Here is a 10,786-nt window from a genome sequence, read left to right as displayed (position 1 = left end):
TTTAAACTTGTTTTTATTTTTATCATGTTTTTAAAAAATATGGAAAATAAATTGACAATTGACTTGTCATTATAATCATTTAATAATTCATCTTGAAGTTTTAAATGGCTAAAGTTTTAAACTACTGTAAAAATTCTGAAAATTGAATTGAATACTATAAATTGAATTTTTTTTTATGACTGAAGCCACACATTTTGATACTATCTTTATGCCTCATTATAAGTTTGGTCTTAATATAACTTTATTATTTTATATACACTGATAAAACATTTTGATTACAAACTTTATGCCTCATTTAAGTTTAGTCTTAACATAATTTCATTTTAATCAACACTGATAAAACATTTAAAATGCGAGGCTGCTAGTCTTTGTTACGGTGGCTTTTAACTTAGTAGGCTTTTGTATATTATTGATGGACAGGTTATTCAATAATCGTCAGCAAATTTTTAAATTTGTACGCAGTTCGAAATGAGTGTTTAGAAAAATGAGGGATTAAAAAAGTGGACTCAGCTCAAAATGAGTGTTTAAGAAAATAAACACGGCTTGAAATACGCATATACGAAACTGGATACTGCTTAAAATGCGTGTTTAAAAAAATGGATGCAAGTTAAAATACTTATTTGCGAAAATGGATAGCTATTTAGGAAAATAGACATAACTTTTAATTTCATTCTTGAAACTTTTATGAGTATTGTTCTTTTTTAAAGAATAAACTAATGAATTCAAATAAATTTGTTGTGATATTATCAATTTGCTTATATCACTTGGTACATTTTATGAAATTTTTTTTTTTGGAAAAGATTTTAAGTCAACAGTTATTTTTACAAGAACGTAACCATGAATATTATAAATAGCCTTGTTGATTGCATTATAATAAAGTTGTATGAATTTAGAGTTTTAAAACCCTACAATACAATAATGGACGAAGCAATTTAAGTTTTTAACATTTTTTAAAATTTCTCCAGAAATATTTAAAGTATGTATTTTATTTTATAATTTTAGAGATGTTTAGTTCATGCAATTTTTCATATTTAGCCATAAGATTTAAAGCTTTCAGAGGTTTGGGAGACCAACAATAAGTTACAAAAGAAATCAAGTATTATTGAGCACTTTATGTCAGAAAATCTAGCTACAAGCTTTTAACTTGTATCGATAACTTTGGTTGCTATTTTTAATAACTGCATAAAATTTTGTAAACCTAAAGTAAATTCTTATGGAGATATGGACATTTTTTTAAAAGAAAACTAATCTTTTTTCCTTACGTTTTTTTGCTATAACTTTATAAATATTCAATGGAAATTAACAAAATTTTTGGAGCAAGTTAATATCAATTACAAAATTATTGATTTAAAGTTTTAAAACAGGATGCACAGGATATAAGTATTTAAGGTAGTTCTTTCATACTGTGCATGCACAGAAAAATTTTAAAAAGTTTCTTCCTAATTTAATTGGGAATCGTATTTGGCAAGTAATGAAAAAAATTATATTTGGATATCTTACAAATTTAAAAAGTTTCAAGCAATTTTCTATGTAGTTTTTGTACTTTTTTTAAAAGAAAGTACAAAATGATCAGGGGTTTTCCACAAATTTTATTTCGTGTCATAAGACAAATTTAATAGCAAATGATAATACCTTGCAATTATTGTCCAAAAAAACTGACTTTTATGGGGATGATCTCTCCCAATGCTGGTTTCATTTTTAATAATTCTTGTTTAATAGTATAAAATGAAGATTGTGGAAAACCCCTTATCGTTTTGAGCTTTCTTTTAAAAAATACAAAGACTACTTAGAAAATTGCTTGAAACTTTTTAAATTTTAAAGAGATTCAAGTGAAAAGTTTTTTATATTTGCCAAATATGATTCGCTACAAATTTATGACATTTTTTTCAATATTATTTGTGTGCATGCACAGTATAAAAGAACTATTTTAAATACTCATCTTGCACAGTTTTAAACGATTTTTTTAGAAATTTTCTATCAATAAATTTGTAATTAATTATAATTGCTCCTAAAAATAATGTTTATTAAAAAAAAATTTGTTTTTTATAAAAATGTCTATATCTCCATAAATATTTACGGTAGGTTTGCGAAATTTTATGCCGTTATGAAAAATTACAACTTAATCTATACAAGTTTATTGCTTGATTTTCTGGCTTAGGGTGTTCAAAAATACTCCATTTCTTTCATAATTTATTGTAGTTTTCCCTCACCTCTGAAAGCTTTAAATCTTATTGCTAAGTTTGAAAAATCGTATAAACTAAACACCTCTAAAGTTACAAAATGAATATTTTAAGTATGTCTTGACAAATTCTAAAAAAAGTCAAAAACTGAACGTGTCTCTTCCATTATTGTAGGGTAAAGTAGGTGCTTAAATTAAGTAATGAAATAATTTTAAACGAATTTAAATTTTATGTCAATAAATTTGTAATTAATTTTTAATTGCTCCTAAAAATGTTGTTTGTTTCAAAGAAATTAGTTATTTTTTTATAAAAATGTCCGTATTTCCATAAATATTTACACTAGGTTTATGAAATTTTATGCAGTTATTAAAAATAACAACTTAATCTATACAAGCTTATTTAATTTTCTGGCTTAGGGTGTTCAAAAATACTCCATTTCTTTCATAATTTATTGTAGGTTTCCCACACCTCTGAAAGCTTTAAATCTTATTGCTAAGTTTGAAAAATAGCATGAACTAAACACCTCTCAAGTTGAATATTTTAAGTATTTCTTAATAATTTAAAACAAAGTAAAAAACTGAAAGTGCCTTCCATTATTGTAGGGTAAAGTAGGTGCTTAAATTAAGTAATGACACTGGTGACATAGCATTGGATATGACATCTTGTATCCACTAAATTTGAAGAGGTTGTGGTTCTTGTGCAAGTTTAGTATAAGTGTGATTTCTAGTAGATTTACGTTTTTGTCCTTAATCATCTTTCTTTTGAAATCAATTTTGTAGCTCATTCTAAAAATGAGTAGTGTTAATATCGAACGATGGTATGATATCAGATTTTGTTTCAGACTTGGTCAGCTTAAACTTATATAAAAACTATACAGTATTTAAATCGTCAATAGCTCGGGTTTTTCGATGGCTTGAGGCATTTTCAGAAAGAAAAGACTCATAGGAAGATGAATCGTGCAACAAAAAAAAAAAAAAAAAAGCAGACCGCCGAAGAATTTAACTGAATTTGGGATCTTGAGTTTTCAGACTGTTGACTATGGTCAGAATTATCAGATAACATTTGAATTTGTGTCACACGCCTTCAACATATTTTGGGATAATGAATTGAATTTGAACTACAAAGAAGGATCATGCTTGTGATCATGCATGCAGACCAAATGTCAAGAGAGTGGCAAAGCGCCATTTTACTCTGCAATATCAATAAATTTGTTCCTTTTTGAGCTCTACCTGAGACTGAAAATTCATCTCAAAGGGAGGTAGTTTTGGAATATTACAAAACACTTAAAAGGATCAGATAAAGGCTATTACAATATCTGAGTACTAGCACTGCTATTAAGAGAGGAAGGATCGTCACCAACCAACGACGTGTAGTTTCCCCTTGCAAATTATTCCAATGGAGACAATATTAAATTGTAATTATATTCGAATGAAAAATATTTAAATTATATATAATTACTCCTTGTATCTAACCATCCATATTTTAAATTTCGGGATTGGGCAGTGCCCCATAATGATTATGCTTATTGTTTACGTAAAAAGGAAAAAGTAAGCTCATAAGTTGTTCAGTTTGAATTGAAAACTGGAAATTCGCATTTTTTTGTTGTGTCTATTTTTGTAAACACACATTTTAAGCTGTGTTCATTTAACCATTTTCGTTAACACATATTTCAAGTTCAAATTTAAAAAAATGCCAATGTAATGTTTATTTTTTAAAAGTCTGCTATTTCTGTACATCAATCAGCAGGTAATGCCTTAAAATTTTACTTTTAACTCTTATTCAATATTTTAATGCATTGTTAATTATTTTTTTAAATATTTAAAAAAAAAAAAGTAAAGTATTTTTAGAGAATTTGTATGTTTTTTTAAAAAATTTTCGCAAGTACATTAAAAAAATAACAAGTGCATTATAACCTTATCTTTAACATAGAATAATTTAGTTTTAAATCTCAGTTGTATACTCGCCCAATTTTGAATTTTTCTTTTCCCATGTAAATTCTCAAAATTATCACACTTGAAAAAGGTTGAGCTGGAAACCTTTTTTATATCTCATCCAACCTATTTTGTCGTTAGACAGAAAGAGTTTAAATAATAATATAAATAAATTTAAAAACAAATACTTGTAAGGTCATTGAAGATTATAAAATAGTTTTATTAAGAGACCTGAAATGAAAAATAAGAAGAGTCGAAGTGGTGAAAAATAAGAATAAAAAAATAGCCCTTTCTCATTTTTTAAAAGTGATGTATCTTACTTTTTTTGTTTGTCTTAGGTGTGATAGAAATAAAACTGATAACTCTTCTTTACTCTTAACTGATAACTCTGGAGACGTTTTTAATTTTATTATTATTGTTTTTCTCTTTCAATTTAAATTTCAATCTTTATGTATAACAAAAATGGCTAGATACAGAAATTAGCTAACTTTAAGTTTTATAATAACTTAACTTCAAGACAATCAATTATTTTCACCCGTGTTTACTTGAAAGAGACAACTTCCCTAATGGATAATAAAGTGAGCGCTTGTATGTTATTAGATCTTAGTATGCTTTATTAAATAGTATGAGGAACTGAAACAGATCAGAATATCCTGAAATATTTGTAGCAGAAAGTCTGATGGTATAAGAAAATCGCTCATGGCCATGGGGTAAAACAACGAAAGATAGCTAATAACCGGTTTTCGTTTGCCAACTCTGGCAACTAAAAATATGCATTTAGTAGAGATGCTTTAAAAGATGGAAGAACGGATGAAAGCAAGCCAAGAGAAGATAGAGTTCAAGTTAGATGCCAATCAGAAAGAAAAAAACAAACAAATATCCTGTGCAAAAGAAGATCTAGAGAAATAAGAAACTGTGGAAGATAGAATGGATTTAGTAGAAGGGTTAATGGATAAAATTGAGGAAGACTTCGACAGGTAATTAATGTTCAAGGTTAAATGTCTTGAGAATAGATTGCAATTAATGCCAGACTTCAGAAAATAAATTAATGCTTTCAGCATCTCCAACTGACATGAAACCTTCCACTGACGGGAAATCGTCTTGGTTAGGTGTACAGTCCGCAAAAAAAAAAAGATATCACCCTGAATAACTTTCGTTCTAATGATCGGATTTTCACGAACTAAGTGTTAATCTTAATGGTTCTTGGGGGTGATCTCAAATATGCTAATTAATTAGTGCTAACCACTAATTAAGTTACGAAATCAGACACAAAAACGCACTTTCTCTGAATAAACATATATTTTTTTTACATATTTGGAATCTAGACACTTGAATTAGGGGGGGTAGACAAAATTTTAAAACAATTGGGTCGTAAATTGGGTTGCAATAAAGGTTTATATATTTGGCGATAGTCCAGAAAACCGCCAAAAAAAGTCGCCTGCATAAATAAATATTTTAAGATAACCCATTGACTGATTCAAAAGAGAAAGGCTTAATTTTACTAGGTTGCTAGGCAACCAATTTCTGACTGTAAAAAAATTGAAATAATGTTTTGTGATTGCTCTGAGAGGTTTAATTGATAGTTAATAGAAAACATCTCGAAGTTTCTAGGCAATAGACAATTTTTAAGTTCATTTATGTCCAAAAAAAAAAAAAAAAATTATTTTATTTACCTTTGAAAAGAAAATTTGAATCGATTTATAAGTTTTTAGAATTTAAATACATGAACTTTTTATCTGATATTATTTAGATTATGCTATTTTTGCTATGTTTATTCGAGGATTTCATACTAAAATCAAATTAACATAACTTATACAAAATTTTAGCTATATACAGAATTAGCTATATACAAAATTTTAGGGATAATGATTTTTACAGCTTTAATCGAGTCTTCCAGGCATGAAAGTTTGAAGAAAAAAAAAGTGCTTGAAAAATAAAATGTAGATTGTATAGTAATTCTAATGCACATTCACAAGGTTTTCTATAATTTACGATATTTCTTTTTTCTAAAATCAATGAATTACTGAATGTTTAGTGACATTTTAAAAACATTGAAATATTTTATGTTTAAGAATAAGATATTGAAATAATATGTTGCATATTGTATGATTCATTGTTTAAAAAATTGCTTCATTTTGCTAGATATTTACGTTACATGGTTTTCTTTGGATAAAGATGATTAGCAAATAGCATCCACATGTTTCGATACATTCTGAAACTTACGTTCGCAAATTCACCATAAAATGTCGCACAGCATATTCTTCAATTACGATAAGCTACATTTACCACCAAATACTGCTACTATGATTATTTTTGTTTTCTTACACACACACACACACACACACATATATATATATATATATATATATATATATATATATATATATATCTAATATGATACTCTCTTTTTAAACAGAGCTCGTAAGGCCCTTAAGATACTGAAATGGGGGCACGAAAACTTAAAAGATTTTTTTTCCTAATGCCCGCCTGTGTTAACATCCGTCAATTCAGGCATCTACAGGGCGACAGATATCTGTGTGGCCTAAGGATTCCTAACGAGCATCAAACATTCTCAAAATTAAGTGTTCATTCACTGGAAAATTTAGTGTTTATTCAATTCAAGAACTGTTCCTTCACTTGGTTATCTTACTACTTATTATTTAAACCACCAAAAGCTTAAAACAATATTATGTAAGTTATCTAAATTTTTTTTACATAATTTGCATTTATTGACAAATATGTCGACATGCATTTAATAACAAATACGTCATTTAGCTAAAATTACAAATTTTGAAATTTTTATGATTTTTTTTTAAAGACAAGCTAAGCTTAAGTATTCCATCACTGGTTAGTTTACCCTATAAGATTTTGAGAAATTTGCGATGTTGTGAGAGATGCTTAAAAATGTTGACTACGTATTTTTATTAATATTTATAAAATATATATTCAAGAAATTGATGAATATTTTATTCCAAATTTATTCATTCGTATGTATATTATTGAAATTTTATCAGTTATTGAGAAAAAAAAACTAAAAAATAATCACATTAAAGAAGCACAATCTGTTGTATAATCATATTCTATCAGAAGCATGCTTTTATAAAACTCCACATTCTCTGAATAAAATGTATTTTTTTCAATAAAATGTTTTATTCAAATTTCTTTACTAAATTGCAAATAGAATTTTAGACGACTAAAAAAGAAACATCGTATTTTATAGCTTAAAAAAATAAAAATGAAAAGATAAGCAAACGATTATTAGCGAAAAAAATATGAATGAAATTTTATGCTAAGCGCGCGAAGTTAAGTTCCTCGCAAGTTTATCACATTTTAATATTAATCGCCCCATTTAATCATTTCTTCATTGTCGCCAAATTATTTTTTTAAAAATAATTAATTTTAATTTTTCTCAGCTTCTAATAAATAAAAACAGTTGAAACTTTAGATTTTTCAATTGAAAAATATGTAGATTAATATGGTATAAAAAAATTCATACCTTGTAATTCAAAAATTTTTCATCCTTAATTTAATTAAATAATAAAAAATAATTAACAATTATTAAAAATTATTTTTTTCGTGAAATTATCTTTGGGTAAATGAGTTTTATGACTGGGTGAAATTTTCTTCGAATTGCTTTATTAGTTTTTAAAATATGACTAAAAACGTAAAAAGTGAAATTAACATTAAGGGGTATGAACTTTGGATCGCTCTCCTGACCAAACTATGGGGACCATATTTCCCAGATTGCGGCTACCCCCTATATTTTGAGGGTTAAGAATCCAAATATGTAAGAAAAAATATATGTTTATTCAGAGAAAGTACGTTTTTGTGTCTGATTTCGTAACTTAATTAATAGTTAGCACTAATTAATTAGCATATTTGAGGTCACCCCCAAGAACCATTAAGATTAACACTTAGTTCGTGAAAATCCGATCATTAGAACGAAAGTTATTCAGGGTGATATCTTTTTTTTTTTTGCGGACTGTACAAGACTCTTCATCATCGCTAACGCTAATGGATGGGACTCTACGGTATAGGCTTTTCAACTTGCGCTTGCTTATCGAGGAGATGCGGCTGACATCTTAGTAACACTCACCAAAGAGCAACGCCATGATTTTGAAGCTTTTTCAAGTTCAGCGGAGCTGCGTTTCCTCGAAAAATGTTCTAGAGTACACAGCCGACTGCAACTGAAGTCCCGTTATCAACGAGCGGATGAAAGTCTCGAAGAATTGGCCGTTGATATTTAACTATTGTCTTATTTTGCATTTTCGGATTGTCCTTCTGAAGTACGTCAACATTTAGCTCTCCAACACTTTATAGACAATGTGTGGGATCCAGAAACAGGAAAGACTCGGTGATGTTAAGGATATAGGATAAGCTCTCGTACATAAGATTGAGGCAGTTCAGCAAACCTCATATATAGATCACCGCTCCATCAGAGCAGTTTCTTTCACAGATTCGACAACTGACCTAAAGAAGCTGTTGGAAAGTACCTTATGAGAGATCTGCCTTTCGAGAGAAATCTGGATATTCTGAAATAGAGAATTAAATTGTTGGAGCTGTGGAAAGAATGGGCATGTACGTGAAAACTGCCCGAAGCGTCGGAATGTTGGAAGTGACAAGCACCAAGTCAGAGTGTTGCAGATTTCTTCTTTGAGTGGCGACGACAGGGGACTTTTCGTTATGGAGCATGTCAATGGGGTTTCATGCCTTATGTTAATTGATACTGGTGATAACGTTACCATTATCAGAACAGATTTGGCACAGAAACTAGGATAAAAATTAATCTGGCCTCCCCGCTCTGCCTGGTGGGAAAATCAACGTTCACGCAAAAGTCCACCTTAAGATTACATTTGACGATGCCGGTCACGCGAATGAATCCTTGGATTAGATTTCTTACAAGAAAATTGTTTCAAGCTTGACTTTAAGAAAAAATGAATTGCACTGAAGTTCAGCAGACATCACTGTGGCGCGAAGTTTGCACTTTTACTTCAAGAACGGAGATTAGAAGATCTTGATGTAAGACCTATCCTTGAAATAAAGGAATCTTCAATTATAAGACCAAGTTGGCAGGACATTTCCACCTACAGTCCTGTTACCTGTCTGCCTCTGTGGGATTATATCAGAAATGGCGTGTTATGCAGAAAATGGGAATCTGATGACAGACGGAGTTAGAAATGGCAGCTTGTCGTTCCCGAATAAAGAATTGCGGATGTCTTGGAAGAAGTGCATGTAATTCCATCGGAGGCCAATTTGGGGTAATGAAGGTTCGTGAGCTCTTCTACTGGAACAAGTCAAGACACGATGTGGAGAAGTGGTGCCGATCTTGTGACGGCTGTGCGGCTCGGAAGGGAAAAAAGAAACGTAGCCGCGGAAGATCGCATCGATATAATGTAGGAGTACCATTTGAGCGTATAGCACTCGCCATCTTAGGTCCTTTACCTCGATCTTCAAGTGACAACACAGGCATCTTAGTTGCAATGGATTATTTCACAAAGTGGCCGGTGGCATATCCCATACCCAATCAAGAAGCTGCTACAATAGCGAAAGTGTCAGTACGGCAATGAGTATCCAGATTTGGTACACCCTTATAAAAATTCATTCAGACTAAGTGAAGAATTTTATCTCTGCTGTTTTTAGATAATTATGTTAAATGGTCGGAATAGACAAGACTCAGACCCCTACATCCTCAATCGGACGGCATGGTTGAGTGATTTATTTTAACGGAATTTTGAATACCTCTCACTTCTTGTGATTGGGACTTGAAGCTACAGCTGTTCCTGCTTGCATATCGCAGTGTTGTTCACGAGACTACTGGATACTCACCATCTAAATTGCTGTTTGGTCATGAACTTATTCTCCCTAGTGATCTTCTGTTCAGTTGTCCGCCTGATACACTTTCATCGCCAGCACTTGCAGTAGGGTGTCCTATTTTCGAATATTTAAACACTTGACTCCACAGAAAAATCATTTTAGCTGTTTGAATTTAATACCAAAGATGAATTTTCCTTAAAATATTATTTTTAAATGCTTTACACTTGTTACGTTTTTTTTTTTTTTTTTTTTGTAAATTGTACGCATGCCGTTTGGTATTTTTGATGGGCATTGCGTTTTTTAAAATTTTCTGGCCCCTGAAACGTTTTATTTGAAGACCAGGGAATTTAAATAGCCTAACATAACACAAGTCCTATCATAAAATTTTTTAAAGCCTCACATTTGTATGACAATTTTAAATTCTCTTTTTTAAATTATTTGGCAAAATACTACATAAGGGCTGGTTTCTATGTCTTTGAAAACGAAAATTATTATGAGAAAGATAGAAATAAGTTTAGAAGCTGTGTTTAAGCCCAAGATTGGTGTCCAAAGTTTGCTTTCTCTTCTACTGTAAGCTCTTGATTGACGTTTAAGTTAATAAAGCGGTTGAGGTTGAAAGGACAAATTTGCCTGCGGACTCAATGCTAATACGGTTATCACACTTGATAAAAATATCAGTATCCATAAGCTAACTTCCACTCTATCCTCAACTCTTAAGGCAATTTCGCAGTTGCCGATTTGTGGAGGGATACTTAATTGGGTTTTACGATTGGTTACATTATAGGGTTGCTTGATTGCCCAAACGGTTGCCATTTTTTGTTATTTATCTTAACTTCTGGTAGTGCCATACTTTTATCTCAT

This window comes from Parasteatoda tepidariorum, chromosome 7 (assembly GCF_982258835.1).
Source record: "Parasteatoda tepidariorum strain Cologne lab strain chromosome 7, Ptep-v5.0, whole genome shotgun sequence".
Classification (NCBI taxonomy): Eukaryota; Metazoa; Arthropoda; class Arachnida; order Araneae; family Theridiidae; genus Parasteatoda; species Parasteatoda tepidariorum.
Note: the sequence above shows the minus strand (reverse complement) of the source record.